At 41.7% G+C, this 27,963-nt stretch overlaps 1 long non-coding RNA gene across 2 annotated transcripts; it reads right to left on the bottom strand.

The window, feature by feature from the left end:
• Nucleotides 1-27,963, bottom strand: LOC138755151 (uncharacterized). Of its 2 annotated transcripts, none has more exons than XR_011352065.1 (5): nt 26,184-27,963; nt 9,511-9,641; nt 6,483-6,621; nt 5,277-5,427; nt 1-295 (listed from the first exon to the last, which is right to left on the bottom strand). It is a non-coding gene; the product is annotated as an uncharacterized lncRNA (long non-coding RNA). The 2 variants fall into 2 exon arrangements; XR_011352064.1 differs by lacking the exon at nt 1-295 and adding an exon at nt 2,788-2,928 and having other exon boundaries at nt 26,184-27,961.

Raw genomic sequence — 27,963 nt, 5'->3', positions numbered from 1 at the left:
CACCATGCAGGGCAGTAAGACGTCCATAAAATTTCAAAACAGAACATTGCCAGTATGTTGTCAAGTTCTTCAGAACAAAAAATTGTGGTAAGCTTTCGTGAAGAATTGGTAGACCATCGATTTATTTTCATCCAGCACATTTTTCAAGTAGGATATCTGGGTTTGAATTCAGTCCAGATTGAATGGAAGAAAACCTCTGCTCCACAAGGATCATAATTGAAACAGATTTAGTAATATTCAAGGAAGTTCCCATTGATGATAATTCAATGCAGAATTGCCAATCTTCCTAAAAGAACTGATGTGTGAAAAAGAAAAGAGAAAAAGATGTATGAAGAATATTGGTAGCATTGCACTTGTCTCTGAAGGATAGCCAGTTCGGATTTCAGAATCAGAATTTATTGCCATGAACAAGTCATGAAATTTAGTGTTTGCAGCAGCATCTTAGTGTAAACATTTATATTAAAACCATCTGACAACGTGACTATAAATAACTACAAGGAGTGTAGAAGGAATCTTAAGAAAGAAATTAGAAAGGCCAAAAAAAGGCATGAAGAGGCTTTGGCAGACAGAGTAAAAATAAATCCAAAGGGTTTCTATAAGTACATTAAAAGTAAAAGATTAGTGAGAGATAAAATTGGAGCCCTTGTAGATAGCAAGGGTAGGCTGAGTGAGAAGTCAGAGGAAATGGGGGAAATTTTGAATGATTTCTTTGCCTCGGTATTCACTAGGGAAAAAAATATTGAACCAGTTGTGGTAAAGAAAAATAGTGGGGAGGTCATGAAGCATATAAGGATAACTGAGGAGGTAGTGATGGCTGTGTTGAAAAAGATAAAGGTGGATAAATCTCCGGGACCGGACAAAATATTCCCCAGGACACTCAGGGAGGCTTGTGGACAGATAGTGGGGCCATTAACAGAGATATTTAGGATGTCACTGGCCACGGGGGTAGTGGCAAAGGATTGGAGGATGGCGCATGTGGTTCCGCTGTTTAAGAAAGGGTATAAATGTAAACCTGGGAATTATAGGCCCGTGAGTCTGACGTCTGTGGTGGGCAAGTTGATGGAAAATGTTCTGAGGGATGGTATTTACAAATATTTGGAGGTACAGGGATTGCTAGGGAGTAATCAGCATGGTTTTGTCAGGGTTTTGTAGATCATGCTTGACAAACCTGATTGAGTTTTTTGAGGGGGGTTACAAAAAAGGTTGATGAAGGGAAAGCTGTGGATATTGTCTATTTGGACTTTAGTAAAGCTTTTGACAAAGTTCCCCACAGGAGGTTAGGAAAAAAAGTGGAGGCATTAGATATAAATGAGGAGGTAGTGAAATGGATTCAGCAATGGTTGGATGGGAGGTGTCAGAGAGTAGTGGTAGAAAATTGTCCAATTGGAGGCCGATGACTAGTGGAGCTCCTCAGGGATCGGTCCTCGGTCCACTATTGTTTGTTATATATATTAACGATCTGGAAGTAGGGGTGGAGAATTGGATAAGTAAGTTTGCGGATAATACAAAGATTGGTGGTGTTGTGGACAGTGAGGAAGATTACCGTAGATTAAAAGGTGATTTAGGAAGGCTGGAAGTGTGGGCTGAGAAATGGCTGATGGAATTTAATACAGATAAGTGTGAGGTGTTACATTTTGGAAAGGCAAATCTAAATAGGTCATATGCATTAAATGGTAGGCTATTGAGATGTGCAGAGCAACAAAGTGATTTAGGAGTTGTGGTAAATAGTACCCTCAAGTCTGATACTCAGGTAGATGGTGTGGTAAAGAAGACATTTGGAATGTTGGCCTTCATAAATCGGAGTATTGAATTCAAGAGTAGAGAGGTTATGATGAAATTGTACAAGGCATTGGTGAGGCCAAATTTGGAGTACTGTGTACAGTTTTGGTTACCAAATTATAGAAAAGATATAAACAAAATAGAGAGAATGCAGAGAAGGTTCATGAGTATGTTGACAGGATTTCAAGGTTTGAGTTACAGGGAAAGGTTGTGCAGACTGGGGCTTTTTTCTCTGGAGCGTAGAAGATTGAGAGGGGACTTGATAGAGGTGTTTAAGATTTTAAAAGGGACAGACAGAGTAAACGTGGATAGGCTTTTTCAATTAAGAGTGGGGGAGATTCAAACTAGAGGGCATGATTTAAGATAGAAGGGGGAAAATTATAAGGGGAACATGAGGGGAAATTTCTTTACGCAAAGGGTGATAGGGATGTGGAATGAGCTTTCGACAGACGTGGTCGAAGCGGGATCATTGGTTACATTTAAGGAAAGACTGGATAGTTACATGGAGAGGAGAGGACTGGAGGGGTATGGTCAGTGGGACTAGGAGGGTGGGGATTTGTTACGGCATGGACTAGTAGGGCCAAACTGGCCTGTTCTGTGCTGTAAGTGGTTATATGGTTATATATGGTTATATGGTTATAAAAGAAATAGTGCACGAAAAGTTAGGCAGTGTCTTTGGTTCACTGATTATTCAGGAATCTGATGGCAGCGGGGAAGAAGCTGTCCTTGTGCCGCTGCGTGCTCGTCTTTAGGCTCCTTTACCATTTCCCCAATGGTAGCAGAGTGAAAAGGGCATGACCTGGGTGCTGGGGGTCTTTGAGGATAGAGACTGCTTTTTTTAAAGTCATTGCCTCATGTAGCAGTCCTTGATGGAGTGACGTTTGGTGCCTGTGATGTTGCAGACCGTTAATTCTTGTACTGAGAGTTGACCAGTTGGAAGAACAGTCAAATTTCATGAAAATTTATTTCAAACTGAACACAAAACATTAAAATTTCACTTCCACCATATTTTAAAGACATAATTCTTTATTTTGTTCAATGGTTTGTGCTCAACCAGCCGACTACTGAAAATATTGGATATGTTTCTCTGTTAAGATGATGTAGCAATTGAAGCCTCTGTTGAACTCACTGCTGGTTTCATTAAAGTAACTGCAATCATTGTAAAAGAAGATGCTTTGTTAAAATAATGTTAGGAGGAAGAATGTGACATCAATGAAGGTTCTTGGTAATTTAAAAAGCTTTTATCTGATAATAAATGTCTAACCTTGAGCCCCAATTACATCTAGTTCATCCTCTGATTCTTTCTTTTGCTTTCTTCAGAGAACACTGGATATTTTCTCAAACTTGGCTTCCAAATTCAGAGAAATTTCTGGACATAAAGACCACACCTCTGTATTCAGCTGCATAAGATCTGGGGGCTGTGACTCCGATCTGTTACTCAATTGGTTCCACTTTAAAATTTTACTGAGTATTTATGATCTATATATTTTTTTTTAATTGGCTCTTTCAGTTTGGTCTTCCATTGTAATTGTTTTAGTTGGTTTTTTTAATGAAGCACCTGTTTGGCAGCAGCAAGCAAGAATTTTGCTGCATATGTACATTGTACAATGTGTTTGACAAACTCACAATCATTAATTATCATTATCAAGTTAACTTTGTTCTGCTTGTTTCTTGGTTCGACTTTTAGTAGTTTTGAGTCCATGGGAATGCAGGGGACAGTGCATCCTTCTTAGTCCCATGGACCCACTGTTGAATGAGATCATGGCTGATCTGTCCCAAATTCTGATCATGGCCTTTGTGTTGGGACTGGTTCTTAACATTGGTTTATGATTCCAATTGTTTAAACCGTTCTTTCTGGCTAGAATTTCCAGAGATGAAGTAAATTTCCTTGCTGCTTCTGGATCACATATCCACCAACTTTATTTTTCCTCTATCTTTATCCCGTCATCTTGCTTCCTATCATTTCTTGCTCTTTTGGGAACCCCCTGATTTCTACTTGACCCTCAGCACAACTCAGTTTTTTTGGTCTCTCTCCACTCTCCAAAGCTGACTCCTTCTGAATAAACCTACGGCCCCCTTTGTACTCTTAATCATATCCTTTGAATGGCCAGACATAGAACTGGCTGCTTTCTCCGCGGCAACTCCCCAGATGCCCTATTCTACTCTCTCATTCACATAATTGTCTCTCACTTTCAATTGACCCACAAGGCATTACCATCTCTGACTTTCCGTTTTATTCCGAACATGCCCCTGTCATCTACAGGCTCACAGTCATGAGGATCTTACAAAATCACTAATATCTACTTTTACGAGAGCCTTTGTCCCTTTTGTTTCTAAAAGCAATATATAATTTTGATACCCTATTGCCAGGTTCTTTTCATACTCTCTTTGTGTGACTCTTACCTGATTTACCTTAATTTTTTTCTTGCATTTGTCTGCTCTTTGGATCTTCCCTCACACCAGGAAGGGCTCCAGGTTTTTTCTTTTGAGTTGTATGTTATCCTTTACCTTTTGACTCACTAATGACTGCTTTAGACCCTTGGCAATAAAATTCTGTGTCACGTCAAATTCTCGCTGAGTACCTCTCACTGTTCCACCGCAGTTTAATCTGATGCAGATCTTTTCAGCATATAGGAGAGCTGCATCCAAATTTAGACCCTTGATAGCTACTCTCTTCTCTCCCATTTCCAAGACTGGCATTGCAGTTAATCTTACCATGACTGCCATTAGATAAATGCATTCATTTATCTCCTTCCTTGTTATTAATGTTACCTGCCTCTGGTTGATTGTAGAACATGGTGCTATAGGAAGTTTCCTGAAGACATTTCAGAAATTCAGCACCTTTTCTGCTTTCTTCTTCATTTTGTGCCATATAGTCATGGAAACTCACCATTTGGTCTAACCATTCAAGCCAACCAAGTTTCTGTTTGAGCTGGTGCCTTTTGCATTTGGCCCATATCCCTCCAAACTTTCCATATACCTGTCCAAATGTCTTTTGAATTTCTGAATTTTACCCACCTCTACAGCTCTTTCTGGCAGCTGATTTTGTTGAAGCATAACCCTTTGTGTGTAAAGCTGCCACTCAGTTCCCCTATTCAATCTTTCCCCTCTCAATTTACGGTTGGTTTAAAAAACAATGTTCTCATATCTCAATAATGCCACCATCATATTTGTGTGGAGGATGGTATCATTATATGAATGTACAAAATGGGAGTTGGAGTTGGTAATCCCCCTCCTTGGGCCTCCATTCAAGAAGACCATCTTTTCTTTCAACACCACTATTGGGCACTAAACTTATTTCTCTTGATTTCCTTAATATCTGAAAATTGATTGTTCTCTCTTTGATTACGAAACCATGGGACTTGTGTGTAAGAGGTGCTTCCCCAGCCTTACCAACAGGTAGAAATGGATGCCGGCTGCAGCAGTATGAAATGCAAAATCAGCACTCTGACACTGGGACATAAGGGGCATTGTGGTTTAGAAACAAGCAAACCCACCTGGTAGAAAGCAAGTCCATCTGGACATCAGCAACTGGTGGTGGAAGAAATGCGCCAGGAAGCAAGCAGGTTTGCCAAAGCCATATCTCAACCAAAACAAAGACAATGGAGAAGATGGGAGGGCATTGAAAGGAGACTAACCTGGAAGGACCTGTGGAATAAAGAGTCAAATTGAACAAGCTTTATCATCAGAGCCACATATGAAGTCCTGCCCTCCCCACAAATCTGAATCTGTGGTTGGGAGAGGACCCAGCATGTCCCCTTTGCACAGTTCCTGTTACCCTCAAGCCCATTTTGGTTGGGTGCAATGTCGATCTCACCCAAGTCCGATATACCTGGCGACACAATCAATTGCTGAGATGTCTAGCAGTCGAGCTCAAAGAAAAGAGATGAACTTTGAATGCCCTGCCGTCAAACACCCAGACACCCTCCCATCCCTAATACCTTTCACCCGGGAGGGAATCAGTCACAGGACCCACTCCTCCTCACTCTGAGTCACAGGCCAACTGTACACAGCTGAAGACTGGAAATTGCTTGTGGGCTTTGGGCAGCGACTCATCTTTCCATTGGAAATTGCCAGCACCAACCCGAGACCAGATCTGGTACTCTGGACCAGCTCTCGGCTGATTGTCTTCATTACTAAGCTGACGATTCCTTGGGAGGGCACCTTGGATGAGGCACAAGAATGAAAGGTGCTCACTTCATAAGAATTTTGCTGCAGAAGCAGAAGAGCAAGGCTGGAAAGTGAGGGTGAACCCAGTTGTAGAGGGGTTTGTTGCCACATCCATGACCAGGCTCCTGAGGGAAGCGTTAATCACAGGGCAGGCCCTCAGAAAGGCAATGAAATCCCTCTCCAACTCAGCTGAAATGAACAGGCTCTGGCTCTGGCTGAAAAAGAGGGATCCTATCTGGCCCTCCAAATGACCACCAGGGGAAACGGATATGGGACACACTCGCAGGTCTGCTCAGTTTCTGGTAGCCTGACTTGGCAGAGGGTGTCTTGGATCGAAAAGGCCAAAACACCCATTGATACTAGGGAATACAACTGAAGATGTGTCCGATACAGGATAATATTCCCTAGTGGTTATTTTCCATAACTGACTGTACTAACTCTATAAGAGAGGATCAATCTAACCAATACTAAAACATCAGGGATTGTAATACTTAGTCCTATAAATCAACCCAACACTAGTGTTGGGCACTAACCTTATTTTCCTTGATTTCCCTAGTATCTGAGAATTGATTGCTCTCTCAGTAACTCGGTGTCCATTGACTCCCTTGGAGAGTTAATTTTAAAGATTCACTATCTCCAGGTGAAAAGATTTCTTCTCATCTTATTTTGAACCTGACCCAGAGAAGATAAATTAATTGTGTTTTTCTTAAATTTAGACACACATGCAGCACAGTAACAGGTCATTTCAGCCTATGAATCTGTGCTTTACACCCAATTAACCTACACCCCCTATGCATTTCAAAAGGTGGGATGGAAGCAGAGCCCCCGGGAAAAACCCACACAGGCATGGGGAGAACATGCAAACTACTTACAGACAGTGTGGGATTCAAACCCCGGTCCTAATCGCTGGCGCAGTAAAGGCGTGGTGCTAACCGCTACATTAACCATGCCACCCAAGATGGTAAAGACCATCAAACTTCATAAAATAACTTGTACTTTTCAAAAAGATCACCTCGTATTCTAAATTTGAGAGAGGACAGGTATAATCTGTTTAACCTCTCCTCATGCAATCATCGCAGGATAGTTGGGTGGTGCAGTGGCTCCATTAGTGCTGCTCCCTCATAGTTCTAAAGACCAATCCTGGGTTTGCTGCTGAGTGCACAGAGTTTCTACATTCTCACTGGGACACGTGGGTTCCTGGAGTTTTGAATTACGTGCTAAGGTGTACCTGTAAAGTCACGGGACCCACTCCTCCTCACTCTGCGTCACATACTTGATAAAGTCTGCTCTAAATTCCCTGTTTTGCAGGTGGATGGCAGGAGAACCGGGAGTTGGTGGGTATGTAAGAAAGAATAGATGTGTAAAATAAATGAGAGAATGGAACTGATGAAAATGCTGTGAGAGCTGGAATAGACCTGATGGGCCAAATGCCACCTCTTCTTTTGAAAGATTAAATTCCCTCAATTGCAAATATGTTCTTTCTTAGGTAGGGAACCAGACCTATAAACCATAGTCCAGATGTGATCTTGCTCAAGCCTTATATGAAGTGTCTCTGCTCTTGTGCTCAAATCTTCTTACAGTAAAAGGCAACACATTGTTTGCCTCATAAATTACTTGGACTACAAAGAGATTAAGGAACAAGAGAACACAGCTTCAACCAAGGGGCTGGTCAGTTAAAATAGAGGGGGACAGCAATTTCTTCTCTGAGTAAGGTGAACCTCTGGAATTCTCTGCCCCTGAGGATGCTGGAGGCCAGGTTAATAGCTATATTTAATGCAGAGATAGATAAATTATTTGAAAAATGAAGGATTGTGGGGAATTAGCACAGAAAAGGAGATGGGCCCTCCACTGATCAACATGGCCATATTGAATGGTGGGCAGGCTTGAGGACCCTGCTCCCCTTCCCTTGTTTCTATTTTCTGATATTCAAGGGCTGCATCTTCATGTTCATTTTCAGTCATTCCTGTATAAGGTCTCCCTTGGAACTGGATCTATGTATCTCTCACTCTACCTTTCTATTTTTTTCTCTATCAATGTGGATGGCCTCATCTTTTTCCACATGCTACTGCACCTATTCCCTTCTCTTTTCCCGTAACATGCACTTAAACCCCTGAAGCCCCTCAACCTCCTCTCAGCCCACACTGCCACATAGCTTTGTATCATTAACAAATTTGATTATATTTTACTTGAATCCCATGATCAGTATTAGAGACCAATTATAAACAGCTATGGTCCCAGCATCAAAATTCTTTCTGTATTCAAGACATCATGGGGCTCCCAACCCTAAAATGACCCACTAATTCATAATGACTGCTTTCTGCCCATAGACTAATCCTCAGTATATACCAGCAAAAATAAACCCTACCCCAAATAATTTTGCTTAATCTTTTCATTGATGATCCTTTGATAATCCAAATCAACTGGTTTTACTTGTTAAAACAAAAGAATTTCAACAGATTTTTCGAGAATGATCTCTATTTCATAAATCCACTCTGACTCTGCTCGATCCTTTTCGTTTTGAAGTGCCTGTTACCACTTCTCAATAATAGTTCCCAGCATTTTTCTGCAACTGACTACTTGTAAATTATGTGGCATAAGATTTGATCCTACTTTCTGCAGTCACATCCTGCATAATTCCTTGAACACCATTAGCACATCATATGGCCAGAATGAGCATGTCCATTTTAAATCTGATTAAAAACTTTCCATGTTTTTCACAGTGGGTCAACATCAGCTTGCTTCACTGTTGAGTTGGAAATCAGCTGATTATTCTTGATGGTGACTTCAAACCTCTATTTCAAATTAAACGTTTGAAATTTAAATTCAAACTTAGACATATAGCATGGTATCCAGCCATTTCGGCTCACGAGCCTGTGTCACCCAGTTTACACCCCAATAAACTACTTCACCCTCGGTATGTTTTGAATGGTGGGAGGAAACCTGAGCCTCTGGGAAAAACATGCAGACAGTGTGAGAACATACAAACTCCTTGCAGCGCGGGATTCTAACCCCAATTCCAATCGCTGGTGCTGTAAAGGCATTACGCTAACTGCTTCGTCAACCGTGCTGCCCTCCAGACATGTCTAATAAAATTTCTGGGAGATACAGCAGTGAGCTGGAAGATGTGTTCAGTCTCAGTTGATGGGTAGGAGTTTGCAGAGGTTTGGTATGACATCAGAAACCCAGGCAAATTTCTACAGAGGTGTGGTGGAAAGTGTGTTGACTGGCTGCATCACGGTCTGGCATGGAAACACCAATACCCCTGAGCATAGAGACCCCTCCAAAAGGTAATGGACACAGCCCTGGACACATTACCAAAAGGTAATGGACACATCATAGACAAAACCCTCCCCATCTACAGGGAATGCTGCTGTCGGAGAGCAGCAGCAATCAGCAAAGACCCACACCACCCAGCACACCCTCTGTTCTCATTGCTGCCATCAAGAAAGAGACATAGGTGCCACAAGGCTCGCACCACCAGGTTCAGGAACAGCTGCGACCCCTCCACCATCAGACATTTCAAAGACAAACTCAATCAGAGACTTATTTAAGGACTCTTACTTGTGCAGTTCATTGATTTTCTTTTTGTTCTCTCTGTATTGCCCACTCAGTTTATTTACATTCATTATCTGTTTACAATTGTTTACGTTTTGCGCTGTGTACGGTTTGTTTTTTGCACTACCAGTTAGTGCCTGTAAGAAAAAGAAATTTCAACATTGTATGTGATGTCTCTGATAATAAATCTGAACTTGTTTTAAGCTTGTCTTCTTATCCTACTCTATTTGAGATTTAAATTCACCCATGACACCAACCAGTCTTTGCCACCCTCTTGTCTCACGTGCATTCGGTACTTTGCGCTGCTTTCAGACAGCTTCTGTACAACTCTCACTGGACTTCTGCATCCATTCCTATTTCTCAATTCTATCCATGAAGTCTCCCCTGCCTGTTTACCTCTCATGTTCTTTCTCAGCTTTAAAGTGATTTCATCCTAACACTGAGATGTCTATTCCTCCACTTTCAATTTCCTGTCATTTCAATATATTGAGCTCTCAGCCCTGACCACCTTGAAGCCATACCTCTGTCATGGCCACCACATCAAGTGCTTCAGTATTCATCCTGCATTTTTCTGATGAGTACTCACCTTCCACTATTTACGCCTCAGAGCTCTCATGACCATGCTATTTATTTCTATTTGTCTAGTTGCTTAGACCCAGCCCATTTCTGGAATCCAACTCAACAAATGTGCCTTTTTATGTCCCAATATTGGTGCCAGTTTTCCATACCATTCCATCAGTCCCATTGTAGAATTAAAGGGGCCAGATCAAGTCTGGAAGTAGTCATGAATGATCTAGTCTGGACAGACATCAGGGGTTAAAGGCCCTACTCTTACCCCTATGTTCCCTGAGAAAATATGGCACAAGCAAATCTAAACTATTTTCTTCTGCCATTAATTTAGTCTTTGGTGCTGTAAACAGTCTTGCTTTAATGATCGAATGGCTTGCCAGGAATGAGTCATCACCAGTCAGCTACTACTAATGGATAAACAGGGGTGGTAAGCAGAATCAAAGGATCTAACAATGGCATTATTTGTTGTGTATTTTACATTTTGTGTTGTGTATAAATATTAAGCAGGGGCAGCAAACTTGCCAGATTTTACTTTTCCAACCTCCTGCTGTACAGAAGCCAATTGTAAGAACACTTTCAATTTCATCCTTGCAGTGTGCTAGCTGAGATCAGTTAACTGAGGACTAACACATCGAATCAAATCTGGAACCTTTTTAGTTTGTGTTTCTGGGTACAACGCCGCATATTTTGTCTCCTTCTTGGCATGCCAATGTAAATGGGTTTGGCTGAGATACTGTATTTATATCCATAAATAGCTGAAATTTAACACATAACAAGGTATTTGCAATAACCAAAATAGGTACTAATTAAACAGAGCTAAGAATATTTATTTTCAGAAGTAATATTCTGATATTCAAATATTAGTCATTAAGTAATTTGCTTTTCCAATTTTTCTGTCCACTGCTTTTATTTTGTGGCACAGGTACCATCCACATAAGTAGGTAACCCCCAATGATCTGGCATGCGTGGGACTTTGGTAGTGATGTACTATTGTCTGGACTATTGCATGTTATCACTATTTTAATCAGCCAACACACTTTTTATTCACTTTTTTTTTCCTGGCTGTAATACAATATTATGATTTAATTTCCAGCAAATCAAATAAGTTTCAAGGGAGTTTGGGAACTAGAGACCTAGCAAATTGAAAGGGATTGCATGAATAGAATCTCTGAAAAATGGAATATAAGGAGAGGAATGAAGACCCAGTAGACAGAAAGGAAACTGGGAACTCAGGGCTCATTGAACAGAGAGTGATGGGGTCCCAGTGAGTGGGAAAGGGGCATGGAAACTGTGGCCCGAGTGAGTTGAGAGGGATCATGAGAAGCAGAGCACTGATGAGTGAAATGTGAACACATGAATTAAGGCCCAGGTGAGTTGAGAAGGTGTGCAGGAACCGGGAACCCAGTCAGCACAAAGAGAGGATAGGAAACCTTAATGCATCTGTGTGGCTGCAGTAAGTAAAGGTAAGGGGAGAGTGCAGGAATGGTGACCCTGGTGTGTACGGGGAGAGTGCAGGAACGATGACCCAGATGGGTATGGGGAGAGTGTAGGAACGGTGACCCTGGTGGGTATGGGGAGAGTGCAGGAACAGTGATCCTAGTGGGTATGGGGAGAGTGCAGGAACAGTGATCCCGGTGGGTACGGGGAGAATGCAGGAACGGTGTCCCCGGTGGTAATGGGGAGAATGCAGGAACGGGGACCACGGTGGGTCTGGGGAGAGTGCAGGAACGGGGACCCTGGTGGGAATGGGGTCCCTGGTGGGTTCAGGGAGAGTGCAAGAACGGGGAGAGTGCAGGAATAGTGACCACGGTGGGTTCGGGAAGGGTGCAGGAACAGTGACCATGGTGGGTTTGGGGAGAGTGCAGGAACGGTGACCCCAGTGGGTTCGGGGAAAGGACAGGAACGGTGACCCCGATGGGTATGGAGAGAGGGCAGGAATGGTGACCCCAGTGGGTTCAGTGAGAGGGCAGGAAGGGGACCCCGGTGGGAACGGGGAGAGTTTAGGAATGGGGAGAGTGCAGGAACGGAGACCCCAGTGGGTGTGGGGAGAGGGCAGGAATGGTGACCCTGGTGGGTACGAGGAGAGTGAAGGAATGGTGATCCCGATTGGTACAGGAAGAGTGCAGGAACATTGACCCTGGTGGGTGTGGGGAGAGTGAAGGAATGGTGACTCCGGTGGGTACGGGGAGAGCTCAGGAACAGCAATGCCGGCAGGTATGGGAGATTGCAGGAATGGTGACCCTCGTGGGTACGACGGGAGTGCAGGAATGGTGACCCCGGTCGGTACGAGGAGAGTGAAGGAACGGTGACCCCGGTGGGTGCGGGGAGAGGGCAGGAACAGTGATCCTGGTGGGTACAAGGAAAGTGCAAGAACAGTGACTCTGGTGGATATGGGCTGTGCAGGAACGGTGACCCCAGTGGGTAGGGGGAGAGTGTAGGATCGGTGACCGCAGTGAGTGAAAACAGAAGGCAGCAAACTTCATGGTGAACCACAAGCTGAACCATTACGATTTGAGAATAGTCAGGTGACCTGAGTTTCATCCTTCCACCTGACACTGGGAAAAGCATTAGTTTCTATAAAAATTTGAGTTCTTGGGTTCTGCTAACAGTACTGGTTTTAAATCCAAAAGAGTAAGCTATTATATTTTTCATTTGGTTATTAGTTTGTAACTTATAAAACAGAACCACCTTTCATCTTAGATTTTTTTTAGTTTCAGGTCTATGTAATGATCAGTCACCATGAAAGAAGTGTATTTGTATTTGAGCAAATTATTTGAGGGTAACATCAGACTCCAGAGGAAGCTGATGTGCTCTCCTGCAGGTAAAATCTGTGGAGTGATCTGAAGGAAGTTCATTCTGCTGTCCTGAATAGAATGTTCCGATTCTGAAAGGGAGACTTTTAATTTCAAGTTGAATTAATCCCTGGTTTCAAAATATTTTACTTGCCAGCTTCAGTTTTAAATTCAAGTTATTTTCTTTTGGAAAGCTCAGATGATATAGGGTAGCCAAAGCGCATGTGGCCCTTTTAGAGTTTGAGATTCATGGTAATCACACTATTGGTTCCAATCTCTAATCATTAGGCAATAGTTAAGGTGTTCAGTACATATTGTCTTTTAACTTCAGCAGACTGACCGTAAAATGTACATAGTTTGAAGCCTCATTGGACTAATATAGCACATGGCTGTACTCAGAATGTATTTAACCATGGAGTTGAATTGATGGAATTGCTTTCTCACATCGCTTGGAATACACAGCCTATGTATTACAGACTGTACGCACTGTTCATCACATTAGTGGTATTGATTACAATGAAGCATATAAACACAGGCAATATAGAAGAAAATGAATGTTTTTGGGTTAAGTAGGAAGAATAAAGTTCAATTATAAAGTCAGCAAATCTTTATGCCATTGCTGTGAAATATCACTCACTAACAGCAAAATGTTGAGCAAGTAACGAGAAGCTGGAGGGACAAGGAGCATCCATGGGTAGGAAAGGTCAGTCACCCTTTCAGATCAGGATCTTTTTACAAAGGCTCAATGTTTTCTTAAGATTCCAGAATCTGCAGTGTGTTTTTTTTAAACTTTATTTAAAATTTTATGACATGAATAAAATAAAAATTACATTTAAAGAAATAATAAAAAATAAGATAATAAAAATTAGAATACTACATCATTAAACTACACAAATTAGCCACCCCAATAATTATAACATAACATTAATCGTCTAATTTAAAATTAGTCCAACCCTCCCCCCAAAATAAAGAGTGAAGAATTAATTAACAATGTTGTAAATAAAATAGAAAAAAACCCACTTACAAAAAAAGGATAAAACTTAACAACAAAAAAAATCAATACTAAAATAATACCCTTAAACATATATTTAAATCAAACATAATACATGTATTTAACAAATGAAATCCACTTTAAAACTAAGTTCAAATATTAAAATCATATATCAACCACATATCTGTTATACAAAAAATCATAATTAATAATACATAAATACAGAATTTCCATTAATACGAAGTTTCCTTTATAATTCGAGAGAACAAAAACATCCCTTAGAAAAACAAATAAACTTTTTATTCCCTTCCCCTCCCCTTATATAAAAAAAGAAAAAGAAAGTTCAAACTCTTATAAAATTCTCCATATTCTTCATTTATAACCTCTTCAAAATTCTCTATCGAAATTAACTTAATTTTATTAAACTCTTCTCCCTCAATGTATTTGTACTTGGTTTTCTTCTTTTTCTTCTTATCACCTTTCCCCTCATCTTCCTCTTCATCTAATTCAACATCCTCAATTTTTGACTTATTATCTTCTGTGACATCGTCCTCTTAAAAAAGAGAAAAAAGAGAAAAAAAAACCCAAAAAAAGAGAAAAAAAAGGAGAAAAAAAAACCTCCTAATTCCCTCTCAATTACAATCAAAAAACAAAGAGTTAAAAAAAAATTATTTATTTAAAAAAAATAAATAAAAAAAACCTTCACTTCTTAACACAAAAATTAAAAATAAAAAAAAACAGGTCAGATGTCACGACTACCTTCTCCTGTTTAAACCGCCCAAAGCGGTAACTCCCCCAAAATAAGAATCTGCAGTGTGTTGAGCTTCACTGCAAAATATTGCTCATTTACAACAAGGTGAGTCACCTGAAACACCATCACAAACGGGTCTCAATAAATTTAATCGTAATCTCACTAAACATACAAAATATTGCTCATTTACAACAAGGTGAGTCACCTGAAACACCACCACAAACGGGTCTCAATAAATTTAATCGTAATCTCACTAAACATACAAAATATTGCTCATTTACAACAAGGTGAGTCACCTGAAACACCATCACAAACGGGTCTCAATAAATTTAATCGTAATCTCACTAAACATACAAAATATTGCTCATTTACAACAAGGTGAGTCACCTGAAACACCATCACAAACAGGTCTCGATAAATTTAATCATAATTTCATTAAACATACACATTCTTTAACAGAACAACCAAAACCATTTTGTGATATCAATGCATATTGGCTTCTTCAGAACTTTAATACTTTGATGGAGAATTTATGAAGGAAAATTTCAAGGTGACGGTCTTTTGAGATCACAAAATTTCAGCAACAAAAAAAGCAAATGCTTATTTCCAAAATTGGTTGAGATTCACAAAGCCTCCAGCTTCAGCAGTAAGAAGTCCAGGTGCCATAAGTATAAAATTCAATAAGTTGTAGGGGGTCTTGTAGGTTTCAAAACTTGTCACCATTTTTTTTTAGCATTGATGGCCAGTTGAATTGACCCCAGTTTATAAGAAGCTTTGCCCCAGCTCTTTGTGCCAGGATTCAACTTTGTTTTGCAATTTAAATAAAATTTGTTACCCTTTAACTTGTGTTGTAGATGGCGTCAGTTTAAAAGGTGCACTCCCAATGGTACTTAGTTCAGAGTTGGTCAATGATTAATGAAGGTGAGAGTAATGAACCTAGGCAGATGCTAGGTGAGCTGGTTCACAAACTCCTAGCTTTTCGACACGTGACGGGCATTACAGTCCATGAATCCTGAGATAATGAAGCTGATGAATGGTTACTTGATTGTTAGTGGTGGGAGAAAGGTAAGGAGTCTCCTTGCAGAGGAATATTTAAAGATGGGTATTCCTAGTTAGCCCAAATATCTTTTGAGTACCTCCAGTTGACGAATATAGCATAGTATTGGAATACCCCTTCGAAAAATGCTATAAAGTTGTCTTCTCATGTGATGCACTGAGAATATTCGCTAAGGGCAAAAAGAGAGGAGCACATTTTTGGAGTCAATTTAAATGTGACTGGGAAAAAAAAAATCAATGAATATGATGACTAAAGGATCATGTAACAACTTGATGGATTCATGAGGACATTTTTGGCTGGAAGATTATTCTCACTCTCCTATATATTGAAAACTTCTATAGATTCATGTTATAGAAGCAATTTAACCTAAGCCACTCATGTAATAAAAGTTGTGCATCTCACTATTTAGATTTTCTGTTCTCACTTACTCCTGTTTTTTAAACTATTTCTCAAACATGTTCACATAAAAGATCAGCTCATTTTCAATTGAGAATAGCTAAAATGCAATTTAGTGTTTACTCTCCATTTTTATCGTGCATAAGATGGAATAAAATATGACCTTGAAACTGTCAATAGTTCACATTGGACATGGTGTCTGATCATGCAAATGTTATCTTAACACCATTCTGCAGTTGTGAAACTGTTTGTGGAAATAAGGATAGCATATCTTTTATGATAAGTGAATGAGTTTACAATACATTAACATTGAATGGCCAGCTTTTGTCAGATTGCCATTATTATGAGGGAAGACATTCCTCCAAGATGATACTGTGTCCAAATTTGGACACACATTCTTGTCTTGATCAGGTGACCTGGTAAATTGCAACTAAGATCAAAATGAGCATGAAACAATATAGAAGTCTGGTGAGGGATTAAAATGTGCTTTTTCATGCTTAAAGATTTTACATCATGTAAATTTGGATGCATCAAGCCATGTCTAGTCTTATAAATTATCTTTATTCATTCATGTTCAGAATTTTTTATGTCTTAAACAGATGGATAAATCCTTCCATCTGGACCTGCAAAATGTAGAACAGACACTTCATCTTCCTTCCCTATCATCCTTTTAATTTAGACACTTATAAATCAAAAATAAAATCTAAGAAGTTTATCGTGGCAGGAAAAGGAGAGTTTTGTTTGAGCACAAAGCGAGTTTTGTAACCGAGGACCAGATGTTTTCTTTGTTTCTTTGTTGGACATATTTTACTAATTTTTTTAAAAAGTAAATCACTTTAGTGTGAGTTTTGCATCTTTGTTTCCCAGTAATGATAAATATGTTTCTGATTAAATTATGGAAATATAAATGTTTTTGACTTGGTCTTCTCAATTTAATAACTTCCAGAGCATTTTCACCAGTTATTTTGTGGTTTCTTATTCTTTTCAGTGCCTGGGGTCGCATCATTGCATTGCATTACTGAAAAGGTGAAACAACTTCAGTTTATTTTGAAAATTATTTTGACGAAAAAGGTTGACCAATGTTCTTGTCCTTTAAATGAAATCTTACTTTGTAAAGTTCAATCCTCAATCAAAGAGAGAACATTCCTTATGGTTTGAATGCACATCATTCAATGGTGTCAAGCTCCTGAGCAAAACATGATTCTCAAACTCCAGCTCATGTTGATGTTGCCGAAAATAATGTCCAGATGTTACAAGAAGCCAAGAATCTGTACTGTTTATTTTTTTTTGACCATCATATATAGTTCACAGTTGATTTATTAGAATCTCACCTGGGCATCAATAGCTGCAGCCCTTACCGTAGACAGGCAGTGATCAAACGTAAATATACAGTGAAGTCTTCTGGTAGGAACAGCATGTTCCCACAGCAGCCCAGTGGTCCCTTTTACTCAGTTGTTTCTTTTAAGCAAAAGTTGTTTAAAAAAAAACATGTAACAGCTTCTTCTTGGCAATAAGCTGAGCCACAAGTGTCCAAGAGCCAATCTTGTGAACATTTCTAACAGCAGGTTTGTGTTAAGAGATGAGACAATGTGAATCTGGCAAATGAACTGTTCAGATGCCTAACAATAATTGAAGCATGTTATAAAATCTACTCAACAGGTGGCTTGCTTCTTGGAATCTTAAAGCACCCTCAAGCTTGAAGTGTTTCCGTTAACGTGCAGTTTTCCATCGGGATTGACATGTGTCAGTGCTCCTTGTTACTATTTATTATGAAACAGGAATCTACAAACTAAATTCTCTTTTATATAAAGCTACTATGAAAAAGAAACGTAGAAATTTAGTCACTTAAAATACTACATAATAATTAAAGAGAACGATGCCTCCCTTCTGGACAGTCTGAACATCTTCTATGCACGGTTCGGCGAGAAGAGCAGGATGACACTGAAAAAAGCTCTGTGTCCCCAAGGTGAACGGGCTCCCTGCAGTGCCGCAGCCATGGTGAGGAATACCCTATCCAAGGTGAACCCACACAAGCAAACGGGGCCAGACAACATGCCTGCTTGGGAACTGAAGGACTGCACAGACCTTATGGATATCTTCAACATGTCACTGCAGCAGTCCATCGTCCCTCTGGGTTTCAAGACAACCGCCATCATCCGGATGCAAAAGAGGGCAACAGTAACAGGCCTCAATGACCATGTTGCAGAGGCACTGACCTCCACCATTATGAAATACTTCAATCCTGACCCAACTGGAGAACAATGCCTCATATGATCATCGACTTCAGCTCAGCGTTTAATATGATCATTCCCCAGAGGCTGTGGAGAAGTTAGTGAAGACAACTTCACTAGCACTCCTCTCTGTAGCTGGATTCTGTGTTTCTAACGAAAAGACCACAATCTGTTTGGGTCGGCACTAGAACGTCAAGCACCGTCATGCTGAGCTATTACCTTAGGGCTGGGTGCTCAGCTCACTCTTATTCATGCTACTGAACCATGGTGGCAATCCAGCTCCACCAGTGTCATCTTTAAATTTAATGTGGTCAAGCTCCTGAACAACACATGAATAGGTAAAGAAATTTCAGTTTACTTTGAGAATTATTTTCATCAAAAAATTTCATCAAAGTTCTTGTCTATTAAACAAAATCTTACCACATAAAGGTGGACACTCATTCAAAGAGAGAAAGATCTTTATGGTTTGAAGACATTGTTGCCTCAAATCAACAATGATGAGTCGTTCTCAAGAGAAAGATGGAAAGTCTCATGATGTGGTGTGAGAATAACAATCTGAGTTTCAATGTGGACAAGACAAAGCAGATGATTGTGGACTCAGGAGGACTAGGAATGACACCCTCCACTACACATTAATAACTTGGGTAGTGGGGAGAGAAGAGAGCACAAAGTTCCTCAGAGTCCACTTAACATATGAGCTATCCTGGACATACAACATCCCCTCACTTGTCAGGAAGGCACAACAGTGACTGCACTTCCTGAGAAGACTGCACTTCTTGAGAACACTGGCCACCGTCCTGTCAACTTTCTACAGGAGCTCTATCATGAGTGCCCTGGCCGGCTGCATCACATCGTGGTACAGTTGCTGTAGAGTATTGGATTGCAGGTCAATCCACAGGACCTTAAGTGTGGCAGAGAAGATCACTTGGGTCTCCCTGTTCCCCTTACATCTTCTTCTTCTTTGGCTTGGCTTCACGGACGAAGATTTATGGAGGGGGTAAAAGTCCACGTCAGCTGCAGGCTCGTTTGTGGCTGACAAGTCCGATGCGGGACAGGCAGACACGGTTGCAGCGGTTGCAGGGGAAAATTGGTTGGTTGGGGTTGGGTGTTGGGTTTTTCCTCCTTTGCCTTTTGTCAGTGAGGTGGGCTCTGCGGTCTTCTTCAAAGGAGGTTGCTGCCCGCCAAACTGTGAGGCGCCAAGATGCATGGTTTGAGGCGATATCAGCCCACTGGCGGTGGTCAATGTGGCAGGCACCAAGAGATTTCTTTAGGCAGTCCTTGTACCTTTTCTTTGGTGCACCTCTGTCACAGTGGCCAGTGGAGAGCTCGCCATATAACACGATCTTGGGAAGGCGATGGTCCTCCATTCTGGAGACGTGACCCATCCAGCGCAGCTGGATCCTCAGCAGCGTGGACTCGATGCTGTCGACCTCTGCCATCTCGAGTACTTCGACGTTAGGGATGAAAGTGCTCCAATGGATGTTGAGGATGGATCGGAGACAACGCTGGTGGAAGCGTTCTAGGAGCCGTAGGTGATGCCAGTAGAGGACCCATGATTCGGAGCCGAACAGGAGTGTGGGTATGACAACGGCTCTGTATACGCTTATCTTTGTGAGGTTTTTCAGTTGGTTGTTTTTCCAGACTCTTTTGTGTAGTCTTCCAAAGGCGCTATTTGCCTTGGCAAGTCTGTTGTCTATCTCATTGTCGATCCTTGTATCTGATGAAATGGTGCAGCCGAGATAGGTAAACTGGTTGACTGTTTTGAGTTTTGTGTGCCCGATGGAGATGTGGGGGGGCTGGTAGTCATGGTGGGGAGCTGGCTGATGGAGGACCTCAGTTTTCTTCAGGCTGACTTCCAGGCCAAACATTTTGGCAGTTTCCGCAAGGCAGGACGTCAAGCGCTGAAGAGCTGGCTCTGAATGGGCTCTGAATGGGCAACTAAAGTGGCATCGTCTGCAAAGAGTAGTTCACGTTGTCCCCTTACATACCACCTTAAGTAATCACTTACTTATCTCAGAGCATCTATGGCATAGGGATTTCTTAAGGTGGTATGTGAGTGGAAAGAAAATGTTTGAAAGCAACTGGACCGAATGAACAGCTCCACTAACCCTCTGAGGCCCTACTATTTATTAAACAATTTTTATTTATTTTTATATATGTTAAGCATTTGTATCTTTTGTCTGTAATGTACATTATGTCTGTATGTTTTTTTGTTCCAAGAACCAGAGAATGCTGTTTCATCAGCTTCTACATGTACAGTTGGATGATAATAAACTTGAACTATAAAAATTTGACAAAGAAGTCACTTATTAAAAGTCTTGATAAAACAAACAAAATATTGTAAATGCCATCATCTGGGTGAAGGAAGTTAATATTTTGGGTTAAAGATCTTTTGACAATATGTCCTTCATCCATCATTTTTGATATGGATTAAATAGATTTACGCTCAACTATATAATGTTAAACTTTGGATCTTTACCAGCAAGGTGTGATCTTTTTCTCACTCTCTTAAATTTAGTGACAGAGAAAAAGGAAAAACAGTAATAAAATGGAGATGGACATTCTTTCCATGATTTGAAACATGGTTTATTAAGGAAAGGAACATTGTTTTCTGATTAAAAAGGTTTTTTTTCACCTGAAATGTTAACTCAGTTTCTCTTTTCACAGATGTTTCCTGATCTGCAGAATGTTTCCAGGCAATCTTTTTTAATCTAGCTGTTCACAAGTTAGGTAAGTGAAGGGCTCTTTAATGGTTATTTCAGAGCATGCTTGGATTTTTTGTATTTGTTAATTAATCCATCTAAAAATCAAATTCCATTTGCTGTTGTCTTATTGGGATAGCACATTGTAATTGAGCTTAGCCTATCCAAGGACCATATTCATGAGAATATTACCAGAACTGGAAGCCTTAAATTATAATGGTTTGGATAAGCTGGACTTTTTTCCTCTGGAATGTATGAGGCTAAAGGGGAACATTATCAAAGTTTATAGAATCATATAAGACGTAGATAACATGAATAGTCATGGTCTATTTCCCCAGGGAAGGGCATTCAAACTAAAAGGCATAGATTTAAGGTGAGCAGAGAGAAATTCAAAAGGGGTCAGAGGGGCATCTTCTTCACACAAGATGATCACGTTGAATGATTTGCTGGCGGAGTGGTAGAGATGGGATTAACATTTAAGAGTCATTTAGACAGGTACATGGATGGGAAAAGAGGGATGCAGGTCAAATGGATCTACTTTGTTTCGCATGGACAACTTAGTGGGTTGTTTAGAAAGGGGCAATAAATCAATGTACAGGAGGGAGACTGAAAACTTAGCTGAATGGTGCACCAACAACAACCTCACACCCAGTGTCACCAAAATGAAGGATCTGGTGAATGACTTCAGGAAGGGAAAACGGAGGGGTATGATCCAGTAATCATTGGGGGATCAGAGGTGGAGAGGGCGAGCAAAAAGTTTTTGGGAGTCACTATCTCGGTGGATCTTTCCAGGACCCAACATACAAATGGCGTTGGAAGGAAGTACATCAGCGCTACTACTTCTTTAGGAGTTTGCAGAGAGCATTGGCATCAGAAAACCTGGCAAGTTTCTATAGATGGGTGCTGGGAAGTGCGCTGACCCCGAGTGTAAAACCCTTCAAATGGTAGTGCACACAGTCTAGGACATCATGGGTAAAACCCTCCCCACCATTGAGAACATCTACAGGGAATGCTTCCATCAGAGAGCAGCAGCAATCACCAAGGATCCACACCACCCAGCACACACTCTGTTCTTGCTGCTACCATCAGGAAAAGTGCAACAAGACTTGCACCATCAGGTTCAGGAACAGCTGCTATCCCACCACCATCAGACTCCTCAACAACAAACACATCAGGAACTTATTTAAGGAGTCTTACTTATGCACTTTATTGTTTTCTTTCTCTGTATTGCACAGTCAGTTTGTTAGTATTTCTTTATTTGTTTACATGTGTAGATTTGAGTTCATTTTTTTTGCACTGCCAATAAGTGGCAATACTGCCTCTCCTGTGGGAAATGGAATCTCAGGGTTGTATGTGATATCATGTACAGTATGTACTCTGACAGTAAATCTGAATCTTAAGTTGGAGTGAAGAGCCTGTTTCCATGCTGGCTGGCATGGTTGGTGTAGCAGTCAGTGCAGCACCTTGACAGCGGCAGCAATCAGGGCTGGCATTTGAATCCCACGCTGTCTGTAAGGAGTTCATACGTTTTCCCATGTCTAGGTGGATTTCCTCCCACCGTTCAAAAACGTACTGTTGTGTAGGTCAATTGGGTGCAATTGGGCAGCATGCACTCGCGGGCCGAAATGGCCTGTTACTGTGCTGTATGTCTATATTTGATTTAATTTAAAACTCTATGGCTAAGAGTTATAGCTCTTTAAAAAAAATTATAACACCCATCTTGGTCCCAAGACTCATTTCTCTTATGCTGAATATTCTGTGGGTTGGTGAAATTATTCTTGTCTGCTGTGAAGCCTTCATTCAGGTTCCTTGATGCAAAAGTGGATTCTACCAGCCAGCACCTGCTGAAGCATAATCTCCCGACCTATATCTAGAGGTATTACTGTACTCTTGCTCGGCTTGCTCACTGTGAATACCAATTGATTTTACTGTAGATAGCATCCCATAAAAGCCTCCTGTCATCCTATAATACCCCATTATCATGAATGCTACAATAATGAGTTGACCTTGCATCACTGTGGGCCAATGCAATGAGAATAAGTTCCTGTGCCAGCACAGTGGGATAAGGTTATCAGCTTTCCAACTTGTTCCATGATCTATGCAGTATCATTCACCAGCACTTGCTTTGCATGTGCATCAAACCTTAGCATTATTCCTAGAATGGTTTTAGGGCTGAGTCATGCACTGAGCTACCTGATATTTCAATACCCAGAAAACTATTTATGTAGATTGTTTTATTGTAACTGAGACTCAATACTATTTAAAGCATAATTGGAAGATGGACAATACAAGGTACTACCTTAATATTGTCCATGAGCACCTCTGTATCATTATCACAAGAGCCCATCTTTTTATTGAGAATAACATTTGGTAGGCAAGGTACTGGGACAGTGAATGATTTACTTGTTTCACACCACAGAATTCAACTAATTGGGTTGGTGCTCCCACCAAACCAATGTAGCTCCTTGCTGTGTGATCAGCTGCAGGCTGTACCGTCTTACATAGTTTTGGAGGCCTAAGAATCGAATTGGGCCCCTCCAACAAGATTGCAATGTTGGCTCCCAATGAGTGCAACAGTGCTCTCGTGTTTTTGCTCCAATCTCCTCACAATCTGGCAGCCAGTGCAGATGATGCTGGCTGTATGTTGAGCTTCATTCAGCTGTCAGAGGTTTGCTAGATTCACACTGCAGGGCTGAGATTCAGAATGCCCCCTGCTTCAGTTGAAGTTGGCGGGGGTTATTTGGGGTGTTAATAAGGGCACTTGCTAGGGAGCCTTTGGAAGTTGGTAGCAGAGATTGATTTGGTCCTGGAATGACATTCACCATAAAATGTAGCAATGGAGGAAAAGATATAAAGACCCAGCATGTCAAACAGTGTACTTTATCTTGTAAAAATAAGGATACATAACCAATATTTCAAGCTTCATCAAGGTATAAGATTTCAACTGGCCATGGGCCAGGGATTCCCACACGATTGTTTGGATGCAAATTTCTTTGAAGGGAAAGATGAGAATATCCTTGAGATACTTACCCTGTAAACCAAGCAATTACTTGCCATGAGGTAGTTTGGATTAAAGTAATTGTTTTGGAATCTAGTGTCTGACATGCTGATGTTGATTCATTTATTTTGTCAATGCATTTGACAGATTTAGTGGAGACAGCATTGGAGATGTATCTCCAGAACTTTGAGATGCCTGCTGTAAGGAGCCTTTGACCTGAGGATTCAGAAGGGTAGAAATCCTTGCAAAAGGAAGGCAAAAGTTTAAAACTTAAACTGAGTGGTCGACAGTGAACTATTTTAATCCAAAGAATTATAATATAGCACTTTTTTCATATTGGGGTCTCATCATCAACAGGCCCCAATCAGTGTGGATTGGCAACATCGCTTCCACACTGACCATCAACACATTGGCACCCCCAAGGCTGTGTGCTCAGTCCCCTACTCTATTCCCATGATAGCACAGCCAAGTTCAGCCCCAACCCAATCTGTAAATTCACTGATGACTCCAAAGTTGCAGACCGAATACCTGGAAATGATGAGTCAGGATAGAGGATGGAGATGGAGAATCTGGTTGGGTGATGCCAGACAACAATCTTGCTCTCAACATCACCAAGACCAAGGAGCTGAGAGTTGATTTCATTCAGAGATTGAGGGACCACACACCTGTCCACCTTGATGGGAAGGAGGTGGAGAATGTCAGACCTTCAAGTCCCTAAGAGTTCATATTTTGCCTTTCCTGTGAAGAAGGTGCACCCTCTACTTTCTCAGGAGTCTGAGGAGATTTGGCATGTAGGTGGATACTCTACCAAACACCTGCATGTGCACTATGCTGACTTGAATTGCCAAAAGTTCCCTGGAATGCATTTGGCTCCAGAAGGTTGCAAATATAGCCTGTTCCTTTACCATGGCTCCCACCTCGCATCCACCACTGTTATCTATGAGGGGAGTTTCCTCCACAAGGCAGACAACATCATAATGGACCTCCACCACCCTGGACTCAAACTCTTAAACCTTCCTCTTGGTAGACGGTTCATGGACTACTCCAACAGTACCAAAGGGCTGCATGCATGATTGCAAGTCACTTTTTTGCACGGGGATTACTGTGAATATTTATTATCTACTGTAGCTTTTAACTCAATCAGTTTATTACACAGTTAAGTGCCCCACATGGCTAGGGCACCTGCCTACTTATTTTGTTCATACCTTAATGAAGGGCTCAAGCCTGAAATGTTGGTTATGTTCCTTTATTTCTGCTATAAAAAGTACACAGTTTGATCTGCTAAGTGTCTCCAAATCACATTGCCTGCAGACTTTTGTGTTTTTCTCATTATCTATGTGTCAAAATATGTTCTATCTGGGAGGTTAAGCCTATCCATGATTTTTATTCATTTGTTAGCAGCCAGAAGTTTCTCCAAAGGAAAGACATCAAAATATTTCATCCTCTCCACAATCCTCACTGATGAAAAACCAAGATACAGCTTAACGTACCTGAATGGTTTTGGAGGTAGGAGCCTGCTCTTCCCATTCTACTGGATTCACAACTGCTTCAAATATATCAAGAAAATGATTTCAGGTACTCATTTCTTGTACCTTCATTCTACTCATTGCAACACAATAGAACATTGGGCAATGTGTCGAAGTCCACACATAGGATCCTCACAGGAAAATTACTTATAAAAATGGTGTGGGAACAGTCCTTGGTGAGGAATGGAACTGTCTCATGAAACCTCTTGTTTGTTGAATGGTGCTTTAATTGGTCAACGTATCTGGTTGTCGATCTGACTTGATTGCCAAATACAATCATTTCGGAGACATATGAGCTCCAATTTATGTTGGCATCACTGGGAAATGGTGTTTCAGGATAAGTGATGATAGTACATGGGTATCTGATGCCAAGGAAATGGAAGTGCTGTGTCGCATTTTGCTTTGTTGTGATTTGATCTGGAAATGGCTATGACAATGATTTAAATCGATTTTCAATCACACATCACCAAGAAAAACAATGTCCTACAACCTAACTTTTAAATATAGTCGATTTCTTTATTGATCTAGATAATTAATATTTAAAAGCTAAATGATGGTGGGGGTGGGGGAGGGGTGGTTCAATGCTCAAATTCTAAATGTTGTCAAAAGTAAAGAAAGTACAACAGATTTTGCAATAAACTGTAACTTATTTCACAGAAATGTACCTTTGATGGATAAAACTCCCTTAGAGATGGAGACATCCAAGGTTTTATTTCATGACACTGTGCTGGTGTGAGCAGTGGGAGAAACACAGCCATCACGTTGAGGGTCGTTAACCACTATATTTATTCAAATTCAGCGTGTCCCTTTAAGGGCAGCATGAGCTCAGTCACCTGGTGCATTGTGACGTCATAATCGCTGCACAGGGTGCGTGCTGGAAGGGATGCTGGAGTCAGAGAGAAACCTCTGATGACGCCATTTCCCCATAGCTGCCCCGCCATGTGGTGATACAAGCGGGGATGGTTCGCCATGAGGATGTGTGATGCCACACAACCCCCCCCCACCCCCCAGAACTCGCTACTCGTCCTGTCGCTTTGGCGGCCGGCCCCGATGCTTGGGCGTGGCCATCTGCACTGGCTGTGATAAGTCCAGATGGGCTGCCTTCAGGCGGTCCACTGTAAAATGTTCCTCTCTCCCCCCAACGTCCAGGGTGAAGGTTCCACCAAACCGGTGCAAGACTTTGTATGGCCCCTCATACGGTTGCTGTAGCGGTGTACCTTGTGGTCCACTCAGTACGAAAACGATCTGGGCCGAGTCGCACTCTTTGGGGAGATGAAATGGCCGGGTGCCATGGCATGCCGGGGGTGGGGAAACTAGGGAGGCCAGTCGCCTGCATAGGTCCGCCAGTAGGTTTTTGTCGGTGGCTGTGGTGTCAGGGTCTGGGCCGAAAAACTCACCTGGCAGGGAAAACAGTGCGACATAGATCATCCCTGCTGCTGAAGCCTGCAGGTCCTCCTTGGGTGCCATCCTAATTCTGAGGAGGACTCAGGGTAGTTAGTCCGTCCAGTCTGGTCCAGAAAGCCTGGCCATAAGCGATGCCTTCAGGTGCCTGTGGAACCTCTCCACCAACCTGTTGGACACGGGTGGTATTCTGTGGTGTGGTGGAGCTTGACCACCAGGAGCTTCGCCATCTGAGTCCACAGGGCAGACGTGAACTGCGCCCCTCTGTTGCTACTGATGTGCGCCGGGACTCCAAAATGGGCAATCCATTGGCTGACCAGTGTCCTGGTGCACGTCTCCGTGGAGGCCTCCTCAATCAGGACACCCTCCAGCCACCTGGTTGAGGGCTGCCTCATTCTCCCTCTTCGTGCACCAGAGGGCATCTGCACGGGCTGCTGCACTCCTCGAGTTCGAGAAGTTTTCATCTGTGAGGAGCAGCTGGATGTCCTCCGGCATCTGTTCCAGGAATATCTGGCAGAAGAGAAAACAAGGCTTGTGGTCTTCCGCGAGGGCCAGCATTTCATCCATCAGCACCGACAGATTATGGTCCCCAAGCCCATCTAGGTGAAGGAGCCCGGAAGCCCATTGCTGGGGAGTTAGCCTGAAAGTTCCAAGCAGCAGGTTTTTGAAGGCAGTGTACTTGCCCATAGCCGGGGGGTGGTGGATGATGTCGTCCATCATTGCTGCCGTATCTTGGTCCAGAGCGCTCACGACATGATAGAACATCGTGGTATCTGAGGAGATGTTGTGGAGTTGAAATTGTGCTTCCGCCTGCCCAAACCATGTTCTCGGTCGGTGGGTCCGAAAGGGGGGAAGCTTAACTTCTGCTGATTCCAGAAAAATGACTGGGCTCATCGGGGTCACCGCTGAGGCGGTGTGAGCAGTGGAAGAAACACAGCCACCATTTTGAGGGTCATTAATGACTGTTTTTATTCAAATTCAGCACGCCCCTATAAGGGCAGCATGAGCTCAGTAACTTGGTGCATTGCGACATCATAATCGCTG

Source organism: Narcine bancroftii, chromosome 2 (assembly GCF_036971445.1).
Source record: "Narcine bancroftii isolate sNarBan1 chromosome 2, sNarBan1.hap1, whole genome shotgun sequence".
Taxonomy (NCBI): Eukaryota; Metazoa; Chordata; class Chondrichthyes; order Torpediniformes; family Narcinidae; genus Narcine; species Narcine bancroftii.
The sequence above is the reverse complement of the archived record's forward strand: the minus strand, read 5'-3'. Positions and strand labels throughout refer to the sequence as shown.